Source organism: Macrobrachium nipponense, chromosome 37 (genome assembly GCF_015104395.2).
Source record: "Macrobrachium nipponense isolate FS-2020 chromosome 37, ASM1510439v2, whole genome shotgun sequence".
Lineage (NCBI taxonomy): Eukaryota > Metazoa > Arthropoda > Malacostraca > Decapoda > Palaemonidae > Macrobrachium > Macrobrachium nipponense.
The window spans coordinates 55,070,759-55,092,988 of record NC_061097.1 but is presented as its reverse complement, the minus strand read 5'-3'; the positions used below and the strand labels follow the sequence as shown (position 1 = coordinate 55,092,988).

At 39.2% G+C, this 22,230-nt stretch overlaps 1 long non-coding RNA gene across 1 annotated transcript in view; it reads right to left on the bottom strand.

Moving 5' to 3' along the window:
- Nucleotides 1-22,230, bottom strand: part of LOC135209266 (uncharacterized) — a 151,266-nt gene that overhangs the window by 5,478 nt on the left and 123,558 nt on the right. Inside the window, exons 2-3 of the long non-coding RNA XR_010313340.1 lie at nucleotides 9,501-9,682; nucleotides 6,028-6,150 (exon numbers count right to left, since the gene is read on the bottom strand). This is a non-coding gene — a long non-coding RNA (uncharacterized LOC135209266). The remainder of the gene's footprint in view (nucleotides 1-6,027; nucleotides 6,151-9,500; nucleotides 9,683-22,230) is intronic.

Here is a 22,230-nt window from a genome sequence, read left to right as displayed (position 1 = left end):
ATCCTGAACTTGTCGCAATGAAGAATGAATAAGTTCAGATGGGACAAGTCTAAGATGATTCTTCGGTTTACCGAGTCTTTCTTTGGCACGCTGAACAAGCGTCCTTGAAATTTTAAATTGTTGACTCTTGAGACTACTCCTTTGAGAAGGAGGTCTTCGGTATACTCTACCAATTCCGTTGTTGGTGCTTGATAGAATCTGTTGGTTGGAGGAGGGCCCTCTAGCCAACTCCAACCTAGTCCCTTTGTTACTATACGTTTGAGCCCAAGGGCTGAACCCCCACCGCTGGCGGAAGAGGTACAGCCTCCCTCCTACCTTGGGATTCTCACTGCTGGTTTGCCGAGGGGCGGCCACCTCTTGCTCCTCGGAAACCTCTTCCCCTGTTAGCAGCCCTGCCGGATCCTCTGAATCGAGAGGCACCTCTTGCTCTACTGCCTCTCGCAAACCTATTGAAAGCCTGAAAGTTCTGGCTTTCATAGTTGGAATTGTAGGCTGGCGAGACAGCAAGGAAGTGGAGGGTTGAGATTGCTGGGACTGAGGGGTCAGAACAAGGTATTGTTGTTGACCCTTCGACGATGGTTGCCCTTGTGATGCTGGGACTGCCTGAACCAACGTTTGTTGAGAAGGCTGGAAGGGAGAGAACTTCCTTGGTTTCTTCTTGTTCCTTGGGTTAGGACCAGAAGATTCCTGCCTCCGCTTTGCTACCAGTCCCCACCTGACTTTGAGGCACTGGTTGACCTTAGAAGCCTCATGAAGGACTTCTGCTACTACTGGTGCTGGAAAGAGGTCCGTTCCCCAAATTGAGGAAGCAATCAGTTTATTCGGTTCATGGCGGATAGTAGCTTCCGCCAGAACGTGCTTTCTACAATTTCTCCTGGCTATGAGGAAGTCGTAAAGGTCACACTGCATGGTGTGCAGCAGACCTTTAGCCAAAACTTTAAATAACGGCTCTTGTTGGTATACAAGAGCCGTCATCTCCGCCATAGTCATGGAGGAAAGGGATCTCGCGAGCCTAGTCCGGGCGTCGTACTCCATCTGGATGAGAGAGTCCGACAACCTGGGGAGTCTCTCACTAAAGAGAGAGGTGGCACAGTCCGCCTTTAGTTTTCCTACTGAGAAAGTAGGAACTGCCCCTCGAAGTACGTCTCGGAGCCTGGGACTAAGAGAGAGGTGGGTTCCGTCTCTCGTAGTTGAGGCAGGGGCTCGTCTTTCAGGGCGGCCTGAAAGGTTGCTTCCACTACCTTAAGGGTCAGTGGTAGCGGAGTCCCTTCCACCGGAGTAAAAATGGTGAAAGGACTCCTAAAGGCTGTGATGCGGGTGTTTTCACACCCCCATTCTTCCAGACTTCTCATTAGAGTCTGCTGTGCCTGTTCCCTCGGAAGGATCACTGTTTCCTTGGGAACCTTGTCCTCTCTCATCATCGCTGCTTCCGTTAGTCGGACGTAGCCAATGAATGGTGGTTGAAGGTCTCTGGGGTGGAACTCGAAGTCCTCACGCCTTCGAGTTCCTATGCCTTCGATTGTCAACATTCCGTTGACAAACGGGGCATACGAAGCGATCCTCCAAGGGTTGGCCGCCTTGAATTCCGGCAGTTGGCTGGAATCTGGCATTGGAAGAGGAGAAGGTGGCACAGATAGAGGGGAACCTGCCGCAATCGAGGTTTGGATCCCGGCGATGGCATTCTCCTGAGCGGCCAGCCGTTCCGCCAGCGATTGGATCGACTGGCCGGAAGACGTAACAGAACTGGAGAGCTGGGAGAGCACCGAGCCGACCTTGTTGTCAACCAAGGCCCCTACGATCACTCCCACCTGCTCCAGAATGTTAGCCGAAAAGGATTCGGGATCAAAAAGAGGGACTTGAGCCCGATCCTTACGTGATCTATGTTTGGGGGACCTCGACGCAGAGGAAGAGGCCTCCCTTGACCTAACTGATCCGGGGTGGTGAGCCGGAGTTATAGTGTCTGTCAGGATGACCGATTTCTTGGGGAGAGACTTTTTAAGTTTCTCCTCGGTCATCTTAGCCTTGGGGATCACTGAAGTAGCCTTAGGACGGACAGACCGCTGCTCTTCAGTGAAGCCCCGGAAAGAAGTGGAAGTAGAAGGATCAGTAGAAGGTGATGGAGAAAGGGAATTCAGGAAAGGGCCCTGAGAACCCACAGGAGCTGCCCCTACTACACCCTTACCTGTACCCATGGAGTCAATAGCCATGGGTTCAACGTCGAGGTTCATTGCCGCAACGTCTTCTGCAACGTCCTCTGGGAAATCCCCCTCCTGTAGGGAGATCATGACTTGAAGGTCGGCCAGCAAAGGGGCGGCCGCTATCGGGTCCACCACTGATCCTTTCTTGGCTCCTGGGAATATTAGGTCCGCCATATCCTGGGTAAGAATGTAGGGGCGGCCCTTAGAATTCCGGCCAAAACCCCCTACCCAAGCTTTGAGAGTCGACAAAGCTTTCTTCTTTTCTTCATCAGAACCCTGTAAAAAAGGGTCTAGAGTTAGGGAGAGGATAGGGGAGGAATGTCTGTTGTGTTGAGATTATATGAATATGTGTCTCATATGTGAAAGGTATAATATAACAACAAGTATTCCAGGTGACGAATGAATGAAGAAAGTGCTAAGAAACTTACTACTAGTGAGGCATCTCCTACTAGCAAGTAGCAGGTTTGGCAAGCTTCATGATGCCAAACGATAAAATCCTCCACTTTCACTGCACATCCTGCATGAGAACGGCATACTATATGGCCGCACAGGTCTTGGAGGATGGCACTGCACCCAATCTCCTGGCACAACATCTGTAAGTCAAAGGATACATGAGTACCAATGACAACCTCCGGTGGAATAATATGCAAACTATCCGTGGGTGCCGGAGTAGGACCGACGGATAGAGATCTACGTATGAATATTACGTAGAAAAATTACGAGGGGGGAAGAAAGTCTCTGCCTCCGCCTAAGCTCACTTGTCATATGACTAAAAATAGACTCCGTAGGGCCCGGAGTTCTCCGTATGGCCCGGGGAGTTAATTAATATTGAGTGAGCAATGTCAAACTTCTAACGAAGCAAGGGATAGTACGAGAGGCGGAAATAAAAAACCCCCCGGAGAATAACGCAAAAGATTCTAAACATTAAATAACACAAATAAAACAAAATAAAACCCCTTATATCAGTAAGTGCTCGTGGTGAACTATCCTAAGTGGATAGGAAACCCAGTGGTTCCCTCCCCCCCTCTCTATGTTCGGTAGCGGCGGATAGACACCTGCCGGACTGAACTGAGGGGGAAAGAGTAGGGAAGAATGTGGGGTAGGGGAGCCCTCCCCCTGAGCGGCCAGTTAAGGACGGAGAAGAAGGGGGGAGGAGGTCCCGAGCCCCCGAGGCACGTGACGAGTGAGAGTACCAGTAGGGGAGGGGAGATCCCCACCAGTCCCGTGAGTCACCCCCTCTCATGCAGACTCGGACGCTAGCTGTGAGAAACGAGTCATCACCCATCGACGTTGATGGCAATGTATGGAGGGGGGGAATGGGGGGAGGGGACGGGAGGGGGACCCCGTAACCGGGTGGCTCACCGTGATAAACCGGTGGTCTTCCCAGCCAGGTGAAAGATACGAGGTGGGGAAGAACCGTCGGAACAACATCAATATCACTGATATAAATAGGATTATTTTATAATAATCAATCAAATAAAATTAAAGCGATATCTTAAAGCTAGACTAACACGGGGAACACGAAGCTAAGCAAACAGAAAATTAGGTTAATCGCCGATCCGAAGAAAGGGGTATGTTAGCCTAATTTAACCTCTAGTTCAAGAAAACGGGGGGCAGGCTAATCACCAATCGACAATTGGGGTATGAAAGCCTAACTTAACGGTAAAATAAATATAACAGGGAAGCTAATCGCCATACCGAAGCATGGTGTATGTTAGCCAACCTAGTACCTATAATATTATTAAAGGTAATCAGGAACTAGAGAAGGAAAGAGAGAACATCAGAATAATTAAGATGATATGACTCTCAATCGTGACTGATAAAACTCCTAACAATGTAAGGCGTAGCTAGACTAAGGTCCGAAACGTGCGGTCGGAGCGTGCCCCGTGGAGGCCTAACTAAAAAACTAACTGCATAAAGATATAGAGACTATGTATAAGTAACCATATCTAAAGTACTGAGAAAAAGGGAAATCTCTAACGGTATGAAAGACCGAAAGAGATAACCCGTACCGCCATGCGGTCGAGGGGCATACCGGCCGATAAGGCTCCGAATATGTATAAAACACGAAGATGATCATAAAATGAGATCAGTAACCCCAAACAGTACTTAACTTAGAAGCAGAAGTTGAAGACATCTTGAAAATAAATCCAAATAAATCCAAATAGAGCGAAACACAGCACCGAAAAAATTTTAACGTTTGGTGTAACGCGCGCTATCGAAGGAATGACGTCTCAGGCGTCGGAGGCGCTCACGGTAGTAGTAGACCGGGAGCTGTAGCACGGCTCCTCCGTAGTTCGGGGTTTTGTCGAAGGAAGAAGCTAAATGGCAAGGGACCTCTGGTAGTGATTCCACTCGCTCCTTACTATACCGACACTTCTATAAGAAGTGAGCGAGCCATTTATCTTGGCATTATATTGTTTCTTTTTTCTCTAGGATGAATAGCAATATTTATTCTTCAGAAATAGTATCAAAGGAACCATTTCACAGGCCGACACAGGTCAAGCCCAGAAAATAAACCTGTTAAAAGATTATCATTTATATTCTCATTTCAGTACTGTAGCACCCAAGATGTCACTGCTATCTTGTTTCATATCCCTTTGATATATATTACACAATGATTTTCATCCCATAAGTTGTCCTGATGTCCCTAGACATAAAATAGGTTCGCCTGAACAGGGAAACCGATGAAATTTGTTGAAGAGCCATTATGTAATGAGTTTCTTAATCTAACAAAATAGATTTGAGACAAGAAATTGAAAAGAAAATATTTTGAAATAATTCAGAGAGAAACATTTAGATCCAGATTTAGATACGTATTCCTGAATGATTCACATACAATGAGACCTTGTACAAGATATTTCATGAGAGGCAATTCTGGAGTTCCTAGTCATAAAACAATATCAGCACCTTAATTCATGTCCATTTAACTATTTCATGCTGGCCTAGGTGAAGGAACAAATAATGAATGGTTACAAATACAAAGGGACATGAAGCACTAGGGAAAAGGACTGAAAAAACACCAGCCAAACAAAGCGTAGAATTGTTTCTATTTGTAGCTGGCCAAAATTGTGAAGGTTTCATTTTTTGCTGTTTGACCATCGTTCATACATCAAACATTAAAACCTAAAACAAGAATGAATGGAAATAATGGTACCAGCAGAAATTGCTAGAATAAGTAACGGCAGATTAAGCCTTTGAGCTTATTACTCTGTAAGCAAGACCATAAATAGTAGACTCAACAAAAAATAGATACTAATCAGTGGTACGTATACTGACAGAGAAAGTAAGAAAATCAAACCTTTACAAACTGCGCTGAAAGACCCTATGGGTCTTGTGCTTGGCCTTGGCCTGAAACCTATCTTCATCAAAGTTTAGAAATCTGAGAAAACATCCATTGCCACAAAGAAGCCTCGAGATACAATCCAGGGGGGACTGTTAGGCCAAGGTCAGCATCCCATGACAGGGAAAGCCAATATCCTGAATGCTTAGGATCCAACCTAGCACTAGGGTAGAGATAGCACCAGCTCCTGCCTTAGTCAATTGTAGTGAAGAGGTCAGGGAACTCTTAAACCTTTTTGTTGTCAGGTCCCTTAGGTAGTTTTCAGTTCTTTGCTTTGTACTATTTACTATTATAAATAATAGGGCAGCCATTGTAATCCAGTATCAGTTTGGACTGGAGAGTCAACGGTAGTGTCAGCTGTTTCAGAGAAGATGGTGGTTGAAGTTATACAAGGACTGAAAACAATTCTTTGTACAGTAGACATTGTACCTACTTTTTTTTTGACAAGGCTACATCTACATACAAACAAGTAAAAACAGTCCATACCTAATACTTTTCCCATACAGTCCTTCGAGTTTTAGCATATCAGCATTCGTAATTGGTCATTAAAAGTATGTATGCTCTTAGTCGCCATAGCATCTTCAAGTTTTCTTGGTGGAATTATCAGCCCTGAAATAAATACATCTGCTACACTAACAATGTACTGCACACATTTTATTTTAGTGTCCAGGATGTTAAAATCTATCATCTTTTCAATCATTTACTTAAGAGTTTGTTTTTATTTTATGTTTAATATGTAGTTTAAAAGCTCATTGAAAATTTTGCCTGAAACTGCCACAAATTTACAGCAAAATAATGGAATTTCTAGTTTTGAAAATCATATAAAATTACTTTATAGAGAGTTAAAACTTGAAAAAGCTTTTAAACTAAACTTGTACAATTGCTAAAGATTACACAACACAACATAGAAATAAACTCTACACAAATTTTGTATTCAACGTGCACAGACTCATGAGGTTTATTACATATACAAAGTATTATTATATAAGTATGGAATTTCATTACCTTCTGCACTCTGTAGGCAGTTAGTGTTGTCAGTGTACCTCTCATGGTGCACTGTAGCCATTACTAAAGGTTCTATGTAGTGTCCCTTCAACCCATAGCTGCAACCCCTTTCATTCCTTTTACTGTACCTCCTTTCATATTAAATTTCTTCCAACTTCCTATCCACCCTCTCCTAACAACCATTTCATAGTGAGACAGAGGTTTTCCTCCTGTTACACCTTTCAAACCTACCTAATCTCAATTTCCTTTCTAGTACTGAATGACCTAATAGGTCCCAGTGCCTGGTCTTTAGCCTAAACTGTATATTTCATTGCATCACCTGATGCATTTACTATATCCTGATTTGTGTCTAAGTGGAATTTGTTGTTCTGTAGTTTTCCATGAATTAATTTATGAGGATGGTAAAACGCAAAAGACTGGTACAAACATTTATTTGTAGTTAAGAGTAGAGGCAAAAGACCTAACTTTTATCCTCAAAAAATAAATAGTGTTTTGATATACATGATCTGGATGAGAATGTAAACAAAATGTTCCAAGAAAAATACACTATACAATATGTACAGTAGCACTGACCTCCCTTCAATCAGGAAACATAAAAGAAGATGAAAGACAGAGTTTTGAATATATGTACCCAACGTTGACTGGTTATACACCGTATGCAGGACGTGAAACATAAAGAGTATTCAGAGAAAGGGAGGTTCAACATTGTTCAAGGTCATGAAAGATAGTAAAAACACCTGGAAAAATATTGAAAAATTGTTTTGAAGTGATAATATTCAGGGGGAAATTAAGACATTAGTTCCTTGTGGTTATTTAAGACGTCACACGATTGGTTTTTTGATGAACCATTTCTTTTTTAATTGCCTGTTCTCTCGTAAGGTAGGGGAGGGGCTACTGGCAAATGGTCACCGACGGGCACGTAACCTTGGTGGCCAGCAGTGAAGGTCAGGGCAATGGGGACTCCCTCGGGAGCAGTGTAGCTGGAAAGGGGGCATTACATCATTAATATTGAAACAAAAATGCAAGAGGATTCTTTTGATTGTTTTTACGTAAGGACTCTGAAAGACAAAGCAACTATAGGCTTTGTAGAGAAGCAGCTTATGTTGCAAAGGATACAAAGCTGAAATGCTCTCTCGAACTATTAGCCATAAGAGAAGGACATATATATTTACATTGTACTGGAAGATTCCAGCAAGCATAAAGTAATGTGCTAAGAATACTACTTCTTAATTAACGTCCTTTTAGTAAAAAAATAAAATAAATAGTGAATGAGGTGAACGTAGGCAGTAGTGGATATAGTAAAGGTCCAGTTCAACGAAGTATATTGATTAAAGATTCATGTAATTAAAAATGGGGTTGAAAATTACTTTCCCAAGAATGTAGTGGATTTATTGCATAATCGTTTTCGTAGAAGCATGCTGAAACTTGTGACATTTTATCGGTACCTTGTGTCTTTACAGCTGTACTACTTAAAACAACACATTTTACATTTTTAACGAGATAAGTGAACAGAAAAATAGCGAAAGAACAGAAAAATTACGTTGGTACGAAAGTTATTCATAAGCGTTCACGAATTTTAACGGATAGTTCTGTGCAGAAATTTAAGGTCGTCTTTTTATGAAAGTACACTAAAAAGTTCGTAAAAGATTGTATTGCAATGTTACTAGAGAGAAATTACAAAAAATCAGTTGACTCAGGTGATAAGATTAAGAAGAAGTTATTCTGAGTAGACAGGTTCTTCAATGCTTCCAAACTAGTATTAAAGAGGAATAATTATAAGTATATCTGACAAATTGCAACAAACCTCTGGAGTCCAATGCAAGTGGAAGAGGGTCACTACGATAATAACCAATATAATTTTAAAGGTTAAGTACCGAGGGTAGCAAGTTCCAAGATTTGTTCATTAATATTAGATACAGAAATTAGTTTTTCAAAAGACAATCTTGGTAAGTTACCCACTAAAAATATTTACATTTTCTGTTGCTCGTTTTCGGAGTTAAATGCATTACCCGTACTTCGACAAAATATAGTCTAGTCTGCCCAGTTCATTGAGACTTAGATTGTTTATATTACCAAAGTTTAGGAGAATGCATTTCTCAAAGAAATTATCAAATAAAAAAATAAAAAGCTTTTTGTTACGTTCTCACAAACGTGTTTTAAGATAAGAAGTCAATTCTATTCTCCAAACGCTCATACAGGCATCAAAGGCGATAGGCCTATAAAAATATATTTCTCTTGTGTATTGAATTTGTCTTCTTACAAGCTTAATCAAGCCATTAATTAGGCTTACAAATTAATTGAATGTCCAACACTACTTCACAGAACGCATCAACCAGTACAAGAATGCGTATAGCATATAGGTTTAATGTTGTAACCCCTCTTTGTATGGCATAACCTTCGCCTCCCAAACCACGACAGCCATAAACACTTTTTAACCAAACCACAAAGATACCGCGCAACCTTGCTTAAGTCTTTTACTTTTACGTCAATTAATTCGCCCACTTCGTAAACACACGAACCTCACGAATCACGAATAACATATGTGCAATAGATTAAATAAATTACGTGTTGGGTGATTATGCAATTAATTAAAGAAAATGAGTGTAGCTTTAGTAAATAGTACAGCTGTACTTAACCTAGGCCTATATGTCTGTTAACATTGAATACAGCCGTAGAAGTATACATTATATATTATATATATATATATATATATATATATATATATATATAATATATATATATATATATATATATATATATATATATATATATATAAGTACAGCTTAACCGAGGAGAATTTATTAGTAAATAAGTTATTTCTATGATTTGGCTATATGAATATATATATATATATATATATATATATATATATATATATATATAACCTCATGAGAAACATAACTTATTTACTAATAAATTCTCCTTATCCTGCCCAAGACACCTCAAGTCCTTACCTCCAGCTTCCCTCAGACTCCTGTCCGTCGTTCTGCCTTCCGGCCTCCTGCCTCTTGATGCCGTTTCCGGTCTCGAAGTCGAAGGTGTACTCGCCGTAGGCGTTCTGAGTTCGATCGTCCTTCAGGATCGGGATGGGCGTCTTGTAGTCGGCTACAACTACAGCCACCAGGCACGCAGCGAACTGCAAGAATGAAGTATTTATTTATTTATTTATTTTTGTATGGTGTTTTTACGTTGCATGGAACCAGTGGTTATTCAGCAACGGGACAAACGACTTTACGTGACTTCCGAACCACGTCGAGAGCGAATTTCTATCCCCAGAAATACACATCTCTCACACCTCAATGGAATGTCCGAGAATTGAACTCGCGGCCACCAAGGTAGCAAGCCAACACCATACCGAACACGCCACAGAGGCGCTGAATCGAGTCATTTAGTCTTTCTAAAAAGAGAACAGAAGCAAAACTTTAAAGGAGCAGTTTTGGCAGTATTACTGAAATTAAGGAGCAGTTTTGGCGGTATTACTGAAATAACTTGCGCTGTTTGATGTCAAGACATTGAAAACAGACATTCTTGTTACAGATTTCTTCAAAAACTGTATTAGATATTGGGCTACATGCATGCACGAATTAATTCTGTCCATGTGAATGCATATACGCTGATTTAACAATTACATTTTTACATATGAACGAAAACGTAGACACTTGAGAGATGTCTAGGATAACAAAGGCTTAAGACAAATGGAAAAAATATTAACTCAATATATTCATTACGTAGGGAATATTAAAATAAATGACCAATGTCAAAAGATTAGTAGAAGTTAAGTTTTAACTAATGTTCGAAAATGCTGAGCACAGAAAACTAACTTTTTTAAAGGGAATAAAAAAAACAATACAAATCTTGTTTGGCATGATGAGTAATGCGTACATTATCTACCTCGGAGTTCAATTATATTTAATGTGTAAAATATATGGTCAGCTTTCAACGCCTTGATCTTGATATCACAAATGCCGTGGCATTTGAAAATTGTACTATTTTTTTTTCACTCATAACACTTCTCACTCATTCTCTCCCTTAAAGGCGTTTTTTTTTTCAGTCCTTATAAATACGCAATGTTTTAAACATCAATCAAAAGTAGACATTTCTTAGAGCAGTGGATTTTAAAAAAAAACTTTTCTAAACGGGAGATGAATTTCTGATGTATATTCTAGTCAAATCAAGTTTTCCTCTCTAGAAAAAAATAAAATAAAATAAAATAAAATAGCAACGTTTGGATCATGGCAAAATTAGCGAACTCACTAATTTTCAAGACAATTTTATACCCCTTTGTTTAATTTAGAATTATATATATATATATATATATATAGATATATAATATATATATATATATATATATATATTATATATATATATGATCCCAGTTTTCCCAGAATGATATATTTTTATTTAAAAACAGTAAAAATTTATTATGAAGCTATCCATTCCCAAATAGGTCACCACAAGAGCAGAAATGCAGAACAGTAGGCCTACACACACACATGTATGCAGACATGCTCAATAAGCACCTAAGTTTTCATCTTTTGATTGCGACTCCATTAAGTAATCAAAGCCAGAGAGACGAAACCAGCAAATGACTTAACTGTACATCAAAGGCATCAACCAGAATCCACAAACGCGTCTGCTCTCTTAGTGAAACTTCAAGATATAAATACTCACGATTAGAAGACTGTTCATGATGGCTACTAGTCTGAGACTATGAGGCGGACAGTAGACTGTTGTCTTGGAAGGACACGCCTATGCTTATATACTTTCCTGACTGCCTATCCCCCTCCCCCACCCCACCCCTTCAACCACACCCCCCTAAAGTAGTAGTATCAGACACCCACATGTACTGGTATACAACCACCGCCCTGTGGTTCAGTCAGCCACACCCGTAGGCATCCGTGGTCCTCCTGACCTAACTTCTTGTGACCATTAAACGGTAAATTGCTTCTTGCAAGATGCCCTACAGTGTCTTACTGTGAAGGTTAATCATATATCTTCTTCCTTTCTTCAGGGATATTACAGAAGCGCCTTCAGGAGGGGGTTAAGGAACGGTTAAGTCTCTGTAAGCAAGTTATAAGTAGGGGGGTATGATGTAAGAGTGTACATACTCGCATGGCGCAACTTCTGATTTCATGAACCTGGATTTTTTTTAGCAGTTTTCCATCTTGAGTCCGACCTTAACATTGGATAGAATAAACAAGCAGCTTTCGTCGTAGCTTTCCTAATGCTATCCTCACCTAGTATTATCACAATTACTGTTACTATTACTGCCATGACTAGGCCTATACCAGAAACACCAACAAATCTATGTAGAAGATAGCATAATGATACTAAAATCTATTATAAAGAATTTGAAGACTTAAATATTTCCATTATTATTTAATAGTAGTACCATTAGTAAATAACATTAGTAATAGTAATTTAGGCTTATCAATCCTTTGAGTAAGGGGAGTGATAGTTAATCATGATGATAGTATTGGAGGTTTGAGGGAGGGGGGAGTAGGGGTTACATCTTCCAACCCCAGCCCCCAGCTCGATCCCGCCCACCATTAATAATGATTTCACTTTCTACTTATTATTCCGCCTTTGCCCTCGAGTACACTAAACTGTTCTCTCGTCTGCAATTAAAAAGGAGAGGAGGGGAAACCTATTAAGTTGTGCATGATGTGTGTTTACGGTTCTATCACTTTCTTATTTTATTTCAAGGCCAAAAACGAGAACATCACTGCGCAAGAGGTCAGGAGGGCTTTAGACTTATTTCCCAAACCTCTATCTCTATTACTTTTTGGTCTCTAGTTTTTATTAGTTTTTATTTATTCTACCTCTCAACTGTATATAATCGAGATACCTACCAAAGTTTACGATGGATAGAGACACACATCAGCTTTGCCTTCAGTTTATGTATACAAATATCATGAAACTCATGACAAGACAAATTTTATAGACCAATAGCTTTTCTCAACATCGCAAAATCTTTGTATATCAACGTTACTCAAGTCGCTGTGGCTTTACTGGCAGGTAATTTAATATTAAAAAAAAAAGTGTCAACTATTTCAAATAAATCCAGCAGGTTGGTCAACAATAAGCCTAAAAAATTCTCTAACTTCGCTGCCACTCAAACTATCACAATACTGTCTTGAAATTATCTCTTACCAGAGTAAACTTAACTATCGGTAATTTATTTTACTCATATCTGTGTAGATTGGAATTTTGAATTGGAATGTGAAATTTAGGCCAACGGCCTAGACGTGGGACCTATGAGGTCAGACCTAAAAGGAAAATTGAGACTGAAAATGGTTAGAAAGGCGTAACAGGAGGAAAACCTCAAAGCAGTTGCACTATGAAACAACTGTTAGGGAGGGTGGGCAGTATAAGGCGGAAGAAAGCAAACACGAACGGAGGCACAGTCTCTTTTATACTATGTTTTTTTTTTTCATCTGTCCATCCGCCTGCGGTGTTTTAGTATGGTAACACTGCGTCCCGGGCTTTAGATAGTTACGCTATTTGTAAGTTTTAGGTAAATGAAACGATATCTGGGTGTACATTTGCAACTGAAAAGTGTTTTATTAATTTACTGTATGCGAATTACACCGTTAATATTCGAAATAGGATATTATTATAATCGTTGACTGTAAGCTGCATGTAACTATCTAAAGCCCGGGACGCAGTGTTACCATACAAAAACACCACAGGCGGATGGACAGATAAAAAAAAAAAAAAAAAAAAAAAAAAAAAAAAAACCGTATAGGTGCCCCAAAGGAACCTGCTTCGTAAGAAAAACGTCCTATCTGTGACTAGTTTTACAACAGAACATCCCCCCCCCCCCAAACCCCCACCATCAATTCCTTCCTTCCTTATTCTACCCAATATGTGTAACAAGACTACGGTACGCTTTTTTAGAGCTATTTAGAAATATATCTAATCTCTGCTGTGCATACCCCTCCCTTCAATGCTGTAAAACTTCTCTTAATTAAGTTTCTTATCAATCTGGTGACAGTTATAATTTCCTAAAATCACGTCTCTTCTAGCTTTCCTCTGGAGATCAAACTAAATCCTAAATGATCTTTCAGAAATTGTTCGTAGATCTGCCGGAAAATGGAAGTGGAAATTATGAAGGAAACTATTTGCAACCGTGAACGCTTTAGTACTACTGTTTACTATTTTCCGAGATTTCATATGTGCATCCCTTAAATACAACCATTATCTATCACTCATTGTAAACTTCATGGTTTGGATCTCTGTCTCGGTGAAACTAAGAACCGTTCTCGCAAAGTTTAACGTAATTCTATTCGAGCAAAATCCAGTCTTGTCTGGAGTTCGTCTTCGTGTAACCGCTATTCTAGCTTTGACGCGTGTCTACTTCATTGAAAAATAGATAGACCTTTGCCTTGCCTTCTTGAAAACTATACTCGAGTCACTGGTATAATTTACGTTAGTACAGTAGTTACCACTTTCCTTATGTCCACTCTTCATGGACCAGAATTCGTAACATTGCATTGCAATAGGCCTAGCGAACATGTCCCACCATCGTTTGAGGATGCCCCCAAACCTTTCCTTCATTGATATGTGATTGTTCGGGTTATTTGGCGTCGTGAGTTTTCATTTTACCACTCAAGAGGAGTTTGAATATCCCTCCTTGACTTAATCGATGAGCTGAGCTGGGATAGTTTAGCGTTATACTCAGCCTGTTTAGGCCAATGACCTACTTACATCATTAAGGGAGTCGCGCTTCTCAAGTGTATTCGTATGTGGTATACATATATACACATCTACTTGTATGTATGTATGTATATATATAATATATATATAGTATATGCTATGTAGTATGCGTATGTATGTATGTATGTATGTATGTATGTATACGTTCATTTGTGGTATATACATACACGCACGCTCATTTGCAGTTTACTTACACATACATGAACTTTCATTTGTGGTATGAATGTATAAAGTATATTCTATGGTTGCTTAATATTATATGATGATGTATGATGCCCGACTGAAACTTTCATACCGTGAAAATAAAAATATTATCTTTTGTTAGTTTCCCTTTGAGGGTTACCGAATATATTGCGGAATGGACGAGGACTTCTGGTGAAAATGCAAGATTCTACGCATGCGCAAAAGAATAGGCATACTTCTACGCACGCGCATAAGAAAAGGCATACTTCTACGCACGCGCACACGCACATTATAAAATGTACCAATCGGAAAAGCGTATTTTACATTAAAAATCATGCGTCTAGACAGCATTTCAACCCCTTGACGACGCTTGATGCATCACGACAAAGAGGAAATTCGCGAAAATAAAAACGAATAAAAATTGAGTCTTCCTAATGGTGAATCATATCCATATGTCTGCCAGTCGTTTCATAATTGTCACCAGCGAAAGACATATGTTATTCCACTTACACGCGTTTGTCGTTTTTTTTCTTATCCATTTTTTATCCAGTTTTTATGCAGGAGAAAGTATAAATCTGTCGGTTTAGACAAAACTTCCGCCGTTTCCTCAACTTTCCAAGAACTTCTGACGGTTTTAACATAAGCGTCGCGTCCAATTTATTTTGATTCGAGTACAAAAATGCGCGCATTTCCGCCAGTGTGCAGCTTCGTAATGCAGCTGCACCGTGTTCCACTTAAAGGGATACGTCTGCATCTCGGGATACTAAGATTCTTCGGATACCAGGGAGAGAGATTATCGAACCCAAGACGACTGGTGGAATTCGCATTAACAAGTGTTTTTTCTTTTTTCTTTTAGCCGATTTGAGACGGCTAATCAAATGCCCTCGATATACCAAACACGAATGATTGAACGAAGCAAGAGAGAGAGAGAGAGAGAGAGAGAGAGAGAGAGAGAGAGAGAGAGAGAGAGAGAGAGAGACGCTGCACTGAGGCAAACCGAAAGAATTCTGATATGAATGAAATGATAATCCAACTTGAAGGTTTGAAAGATACTATTCAAAATGCAGAAACTAACCCGAATTTAATGAACGATTAGACGCTATGGAACCAGAGTCTTCACCCGAAATCAGTACATGTACATGAAAAAAGGCCGAGAAGTTGGCATTAGGCAATATGGAGTTAACTTCAAGACAAATTTTGAAGCAGGTTGACTGTCTGTTTGCATGGTGTTTTTGCGTTGCATGGAACCAGTGGTTATTCAGCAACGGGACCAACGGCTTTACGTGACTTCCGAACCACGTCGAGAATGAACCTCTATCACTAGAAATATACGTCTCTAAACCCACAATGGAATGACCGAGAATCGAACTCGCGGCCACCGAGGTGACAGGTCCAAGACCAAACCGATCACGTCACTGAGGGAGGAGCTTTTGAAGCAGATTGAAGGATCAGAAACTAACTTTGTAGTGGAGGGGACTTTTCTGTAACTCATCTAAGGTACAGGAACTGCTCATAACTGGGAGAAGAGTGATAAGAGACTTACAGAATGGACTAACAACTAGAATATCAGGACAAAGAATGAGGCGTGATCCTACCTCCAGCTTACTTGGGGGCGCGTGCTAAATCTATGGTCAAATAGCGCGTTGTTTCACCAACGAAAATGAAAATAGATACAATACATTTTATTAGAAATAATTGTTTCTTACTGTTTAACATGCACATTATTTAAATTTTACATTTTTATTCAAATAAATAAATCTAATATCCTATCCTAAAATTCCTGTATCTTTAACTCAACGCGAAACACCTTTTTCAGACATTTTCAGGCTTTCCCATAGGGCTTTCCTAACCCAACCCCCTCACCCCCAACAACAACAACACTAGCAAGAACAGCAACGACAACAAAAGTAGTTTGTAGGCTTACTCCCTGAGTAAACAAAAAATAAGTTTCACAATAGAAAACAGTACGGTGTGTTGGGTGAATATCGACCGAGGGGGAACACCGACCGAGGGGGAATACCAACCGTATGCTCTGGTATGAAAACTACTTCAAATTTCGCGTCGAAACTCACCACCAACACAGCAACCATCTCACAACACGAAAGCAACAGGTTTTTTCCTACAGGAAGGGAGAGGACAAGATTGTATGGTACCTAAGACCTAGAGAAATACACCAAGTGAAAAAACAAAACCCTTAGGCGCATCAATTGAGAGGGAAGCAGGCTGGAGAAATGTTAAAACACTACATTTCTAAATGCAGTGGAGAGCAATCAATTTAAATACAAGATGAACATCTTGTCCAGTTACCTCTGAATATTCTTCATATACACCTATGAAAGAAAATGTATCAGAAACCTGGCAGTAGGTCAGTAGGTTTGGTTATGAAACAGCTCAAAGGCCAAATAATAACTTGCCGGGTCACAAAATTCGTGAGTTTCCTATCCATTAAAATATGATTTTGTCATCAGAAATTTTCCACTTATTTTTACCAGGGCACTGACCTGTTGACCGTGTATTGATCCGAATGGTATACAGGGGCACCTCCATACATTTTTGCAACAGTTGCAAGCCTTTAGAATTGACAATTTTTGACAAATACCCCAATTTATGACTTTTTTTTTTTTTGTATTCCACAAGTCTAATATTACATCTACCTATCAGCAAATGGCCAAACTTTCTCAGTATTTTAAAATAAGAATTTCAACTGAGCTTCTTTAAATAATAGATACAAAAATGTCACTTGTATAAACCTTCTTCGATGCAGGACAGTTATAGTGAAGAAAGCAAAGTGAACGTGACAAAATTCTTAGGAAAAGCGAAAGCAAAAAAGAGGAACAAGAACAGGCATAGAACGAAGAGGACAAGGAATAAGCAAATAAAAAAAGGTAAAAAAAGCCACCTGTGGGAACCCCATCTGGCCATAATTGAGGGTAAAAGTGCACCAACTGTCATGTGGTCTACAGGATGTCCAACTCTAGGGAGAATACTTTGAAGATCGAAAAGAAGGGGGAGGGGGAGAGGGGGGCGGCGGGTTTTTAAGCTTTATGGAGGGAGTCAATACCCTCCCCCTTCCTTTCCCTTCTCCCTCCCATCCCCTCCCCCCTTCCATCATCTTTACGCCACGAGAGAGAGAGAGGGAAAGTTTGACTGGAAGGTATGGTAGATTATGGTAGTTTATTTGCAAATTATCTTTCAGAGAGACGCAACTGTTGTCCGTTGCATCTCGATGAACATTACGTAACTCTTCTCTCTCTCTTCTCTCTCTCTCTCTCTCTCTCTCTCTCTCCATCCTTTATTTCATACTGGGACCATAGCAATGCATTTTATTCTCCTGACACTATACTTTTTTTTTCTGTATCCTTGATTTACCTATAAATCGAATGATGAACCACATGTCACCTAACTGTGATCAACACAAGATATACCCATTTCACTGTCCTAGACAAAGATCGTCTTATTTAAATATTTGACCCATTCCACCCTAATTATAATATTCCAATCCTTTGGTCTGAGTAATTTGAAACTATAACTGATTCACTTAAGGTAGATTCTCGGATGAGCCTTATTCTTACGAGACGTTTGTTTGGTGGCTGCTGATTGGCTGGTACCGGGAGGTAGGCAGCTCCCAGCCAATCAGCGGCCACCAAACTAACGTCTCGTAGGCATAGGGCTCACTCAAGAATCTACCTTAAGTGAACCAGTTATAGTGTCAAATATCCGTTACCGCTTTCAGTGCCGAATATGTTAGCAGGTGTCGAATATCTATTAGTGCCAAATATGTCAGCAGGTGTCAACTATCGTATATTCAAGCGTCAAAATATCTGTTACTTCTTTCAGTGCCGAATATGTCAGCCGTCGTCAAAATGCTGATTAAATAATCTCTTCAGTGTCACCAGACACGACTTAATTCAGTTTAACTCTCTCATTCATAAACTTAATTGCTTATAAAATATCAGTCACAATGTATGGCACCAAACAAATAAATCTTCTATATAATATATAGACTAATATAAATATATATTAATTAATAGAATTAATATATATTATATATAATATAAATATTTAATATTATAAAATTAATATTATTATAAGATAGGATATATATATATATACTATTATATATATATATATATATATATATATATATATTATATATTATATATTATATATTATAAAATAGTATTTATATATAATATATATATATATATATATTTAGATACAATATATATATTTAATATATTAATGATATATAATATATCCTAACATATATATATATCATATAATATAATATATATAATAATATATATATATATAATATATTATATTCTATATGTATATATATATATATCATTTACCTCTTTATAAACTAAATAGTTCATTTAGTGAAAACTTTGCTTAGAGGGCTAAGGAACTATTTATTTGGCAGTGTTTCCAAGACTTCAGTGAAAACTTCCATGGCAAATATGGCTATCAATTGCAACTGTTAGTCTGCAAATAATAATGATAATGATAATGATAATAATAATACGAGCAACTATAGCATCACTAATTCATTATCATCGGCCTATGTAATGGAAACAATTAACTGGTGATATTAACTAATTTGATGAAGCTGAATTAATCTAATTAACAGAAATTAACCACAGTCTGACCAGCGAGGGTAAATCAGCCCCCCAACCCCCGCACCCCACCACACAACCTCCGGTAATACTCCAACTAGGACTAGTACTAGTGACAATTGCAATTTCTGCTCGTCTAGCCGAGTGGACACCATATTGCAGAGGTTAACCACAGGCTTTCTCTGCCTTAGTTTGAAAACCGAGGGAAAATTTCAACCTTATATTCACTTAAAAACAAAGGAGAGTACGTCTCGTGTGTGCGCGCGCAAACACACATATGCATATATACACAGTTACACACGCGCACACTTTCTCTCTCTCTCAACTTAATCCCCCCATCTCCAGATTCCAATATGCGTCTATAACTCCTCTCCCTCTGCCTCTCTCGGGAGAATTCAATTACATTTACAAATTGCTTATGCCATACTTTCTGTATTTTCCCACCTTCCCTTTCTCTTTTATCAGGCGAGATCTCCAAAACGTAAGTCTAACTTGTTTAAAAAAAAAAAGTGGCAATAGTTTTACATATAGGTCTACAGAGCTTCAGGATACACGAAAACGCAGTCTCAGGTTGGTTTTAAGACATTCGTATTCAAAACGAATAAAATTTTAATTTTAACAAACGAAAAAGTTGATAAAAACAGCAATGCAAGTCAGGAAACTAGAAAGTCTAAAAAAAATGAATGCAACAAACATATCTGTCACATCAATGCAAGTCAGGAAACTGGAAAGTTTTAAAACGAATGCATCTGCCTGCAGCTGCCACATTCGTCACAAAGAGAAATTAAAAAGGTAATTGAATCAAGAGCGCTAAGTATGTTACAAAACCACGACTACCCTTGAGAGAGTTAAGAAAAACATATTATTGGGCCTTCGTACTAATATGTATTAATCGTTAAATATTGAGAATTGGTTAGAAGTGATAAGAAAAAAAAAAAAAAAAAAAAAAAAAAAACCAAGGCCTGAACAGCCATGGCCCATAAAACTTGTATCCATGGCCCATGAAACTTTCAGCCACGGCCCGGTGATGGCCTGTGTTGTTAGCACCTGTAACAGTGCCAGACGCACGGTCATGGCTAGATTTAACCTTGAATGAAATAAGAACTACCAAGGGTAGAGGGCTGCAATTTGGTATTTTGGTATGTTTGATGATTGGAGGGTGGATGATCAACATACCAATTTGCAGCCCTCTAGCCTCAGCAGTTTCTAAGATCATAGGGCGGACAGAAATAGTGCAGACAGACACACAAAGCCAGCACAACAGCTTTCTTTAACACAAAACTAAAAGCTGATCAAAATCACTGGCTCTAATTCCAAACAGGTCTATAACAAGATTTAAAAATCATGTGATAATTTTAAATACATTACAAATAGAAAACGAGAGCCAGGTTGTTATAAGCCCAAACTTGGACTAAGTACTGTACCGAGATTCCCGTGCATGGATTTCATATACATCAAAGGCGGCTTTGAAGATTCCACACATTAAAAATCACTTCTAAACTACGGTATTTTTTCCAACCCAGTCACCACGTACAATAATCAATCCGAGTAATTAACAACATAATACACAGTTCAGAACACAGCCGAAACCAAAGGACGCGAACACCATTCACCAACAATCTGGTTAAGGTTAGTTAAACAATGACATCATCAACGCTGTCTAAATACCCCTTACAGACACCACCACGAACTTAGGGTCCAATTCACACCCACCCCTATATCGGAATATGACAGACCGCAGGACCCCAGAGAGACCCACAGCGCCAAAATGGCAGAGTGGTTTTCACCACAGAGTGATGCTCTTAACATATAATTCTCGTCATTATCTGGAGTCTTTGTTAGCAACAGGCATATCAATTAATTATCAACGGCTTCTTTGCAAGGTTGAGTGTGAGGTTTCCCAAATAGTCATCACCCTTGATAGTTGAGAGTCAAAACTGTACATGGTAAGACCGTTATGGTCATTTAATTAGGTCAGAATTTAAACCGATTGGTCTAGTTGGTTGAGTCTCTTTAAGCCGTTGGTGACCTAAGCAGTTTGAGTACTTTAGTATCTAATTTAAGTACTTCTTAAGTCGGCTGTTTTAGGTCACGCCCAGAGTGGCTGGTGCAGATGTTTGCAAAAAGATGGACAGGAGAAAAGACAAACAACTTGAGCCTATTAAAACTTAACACCAACACTTAGCAAACCGATGTTGTGATAGCCGTCATATTCAAGATGATGCGAAGATGAAAGTGGATGATGACGCTGTCGAAGTAATTGGGAGTAAAAGTTGTGACAATTGAGGGTTGAATAAATGGAAGAACAGGAAAGTCAGCGAGGCTAGAAAGTGGGGGGATGAATGCAAAATGTGTTTGTTTGTGACTAGTACTAAAAACAAAGTCGTCGAAACTACGAGAGAGAGAGAGAGAGAGAGAGAGAGAGAGAGAGAGAGAGAGAGAGAAGCCATCAAGTAACCTATAATTACAGTCTAGATTCCACAATTATTACTCTTGCTAAACATGGCAAACAAGACATTTACCAAGATACGGTTATTGAAGCAGGCATCTAAAATGCTTGCCATCTTTTTTTTGTTTTTTTATTTCCCTTACAATCACAAGAAATGGCTGATGACCAGAGTTCTATTAAGCTGAAAATACTCTTGACAAAAGCTTGCAGAAATGGCTGATAGGGTCTGAGTGCTACTAAATTAAGAATATTCAAGACATGAGCTCGTAGAAAGCACAGGATAAGTTATCACATGCGTCTGTGGGAAGGTGTAACTTATGGAGGTTGCAGTTCACCGTTTTTGTAACCGCAGTTTAACCTTCTATGGGTGACACAGAGGAAGGAGGGCACTTAAAAAAGGCAATTTCCCCTATCATTACACTTTTCCAGACAGTTCATTGTTATTGAAAGCTAACTGTCAGGTTAAGCTAATTTAACCCGAATTGAGTTCAATTTTACCCGTGAATGAATTACCTGCAGTTCATTAGGCCATAAGTACTACTTCTATATGGGATATGATGTTGAAATGGATCTTATAGACCTCAGAGGCTTTCAAACAATTTGTAATTTTAAGCTTTATTAAGCTTATCGCAAGATTAAATAAAAAAAAATATATCTTGTGATGTTTAAGAATTTTCTTTAAGGCACAGGGTGTTCATAAAGTCGCAGTACCAT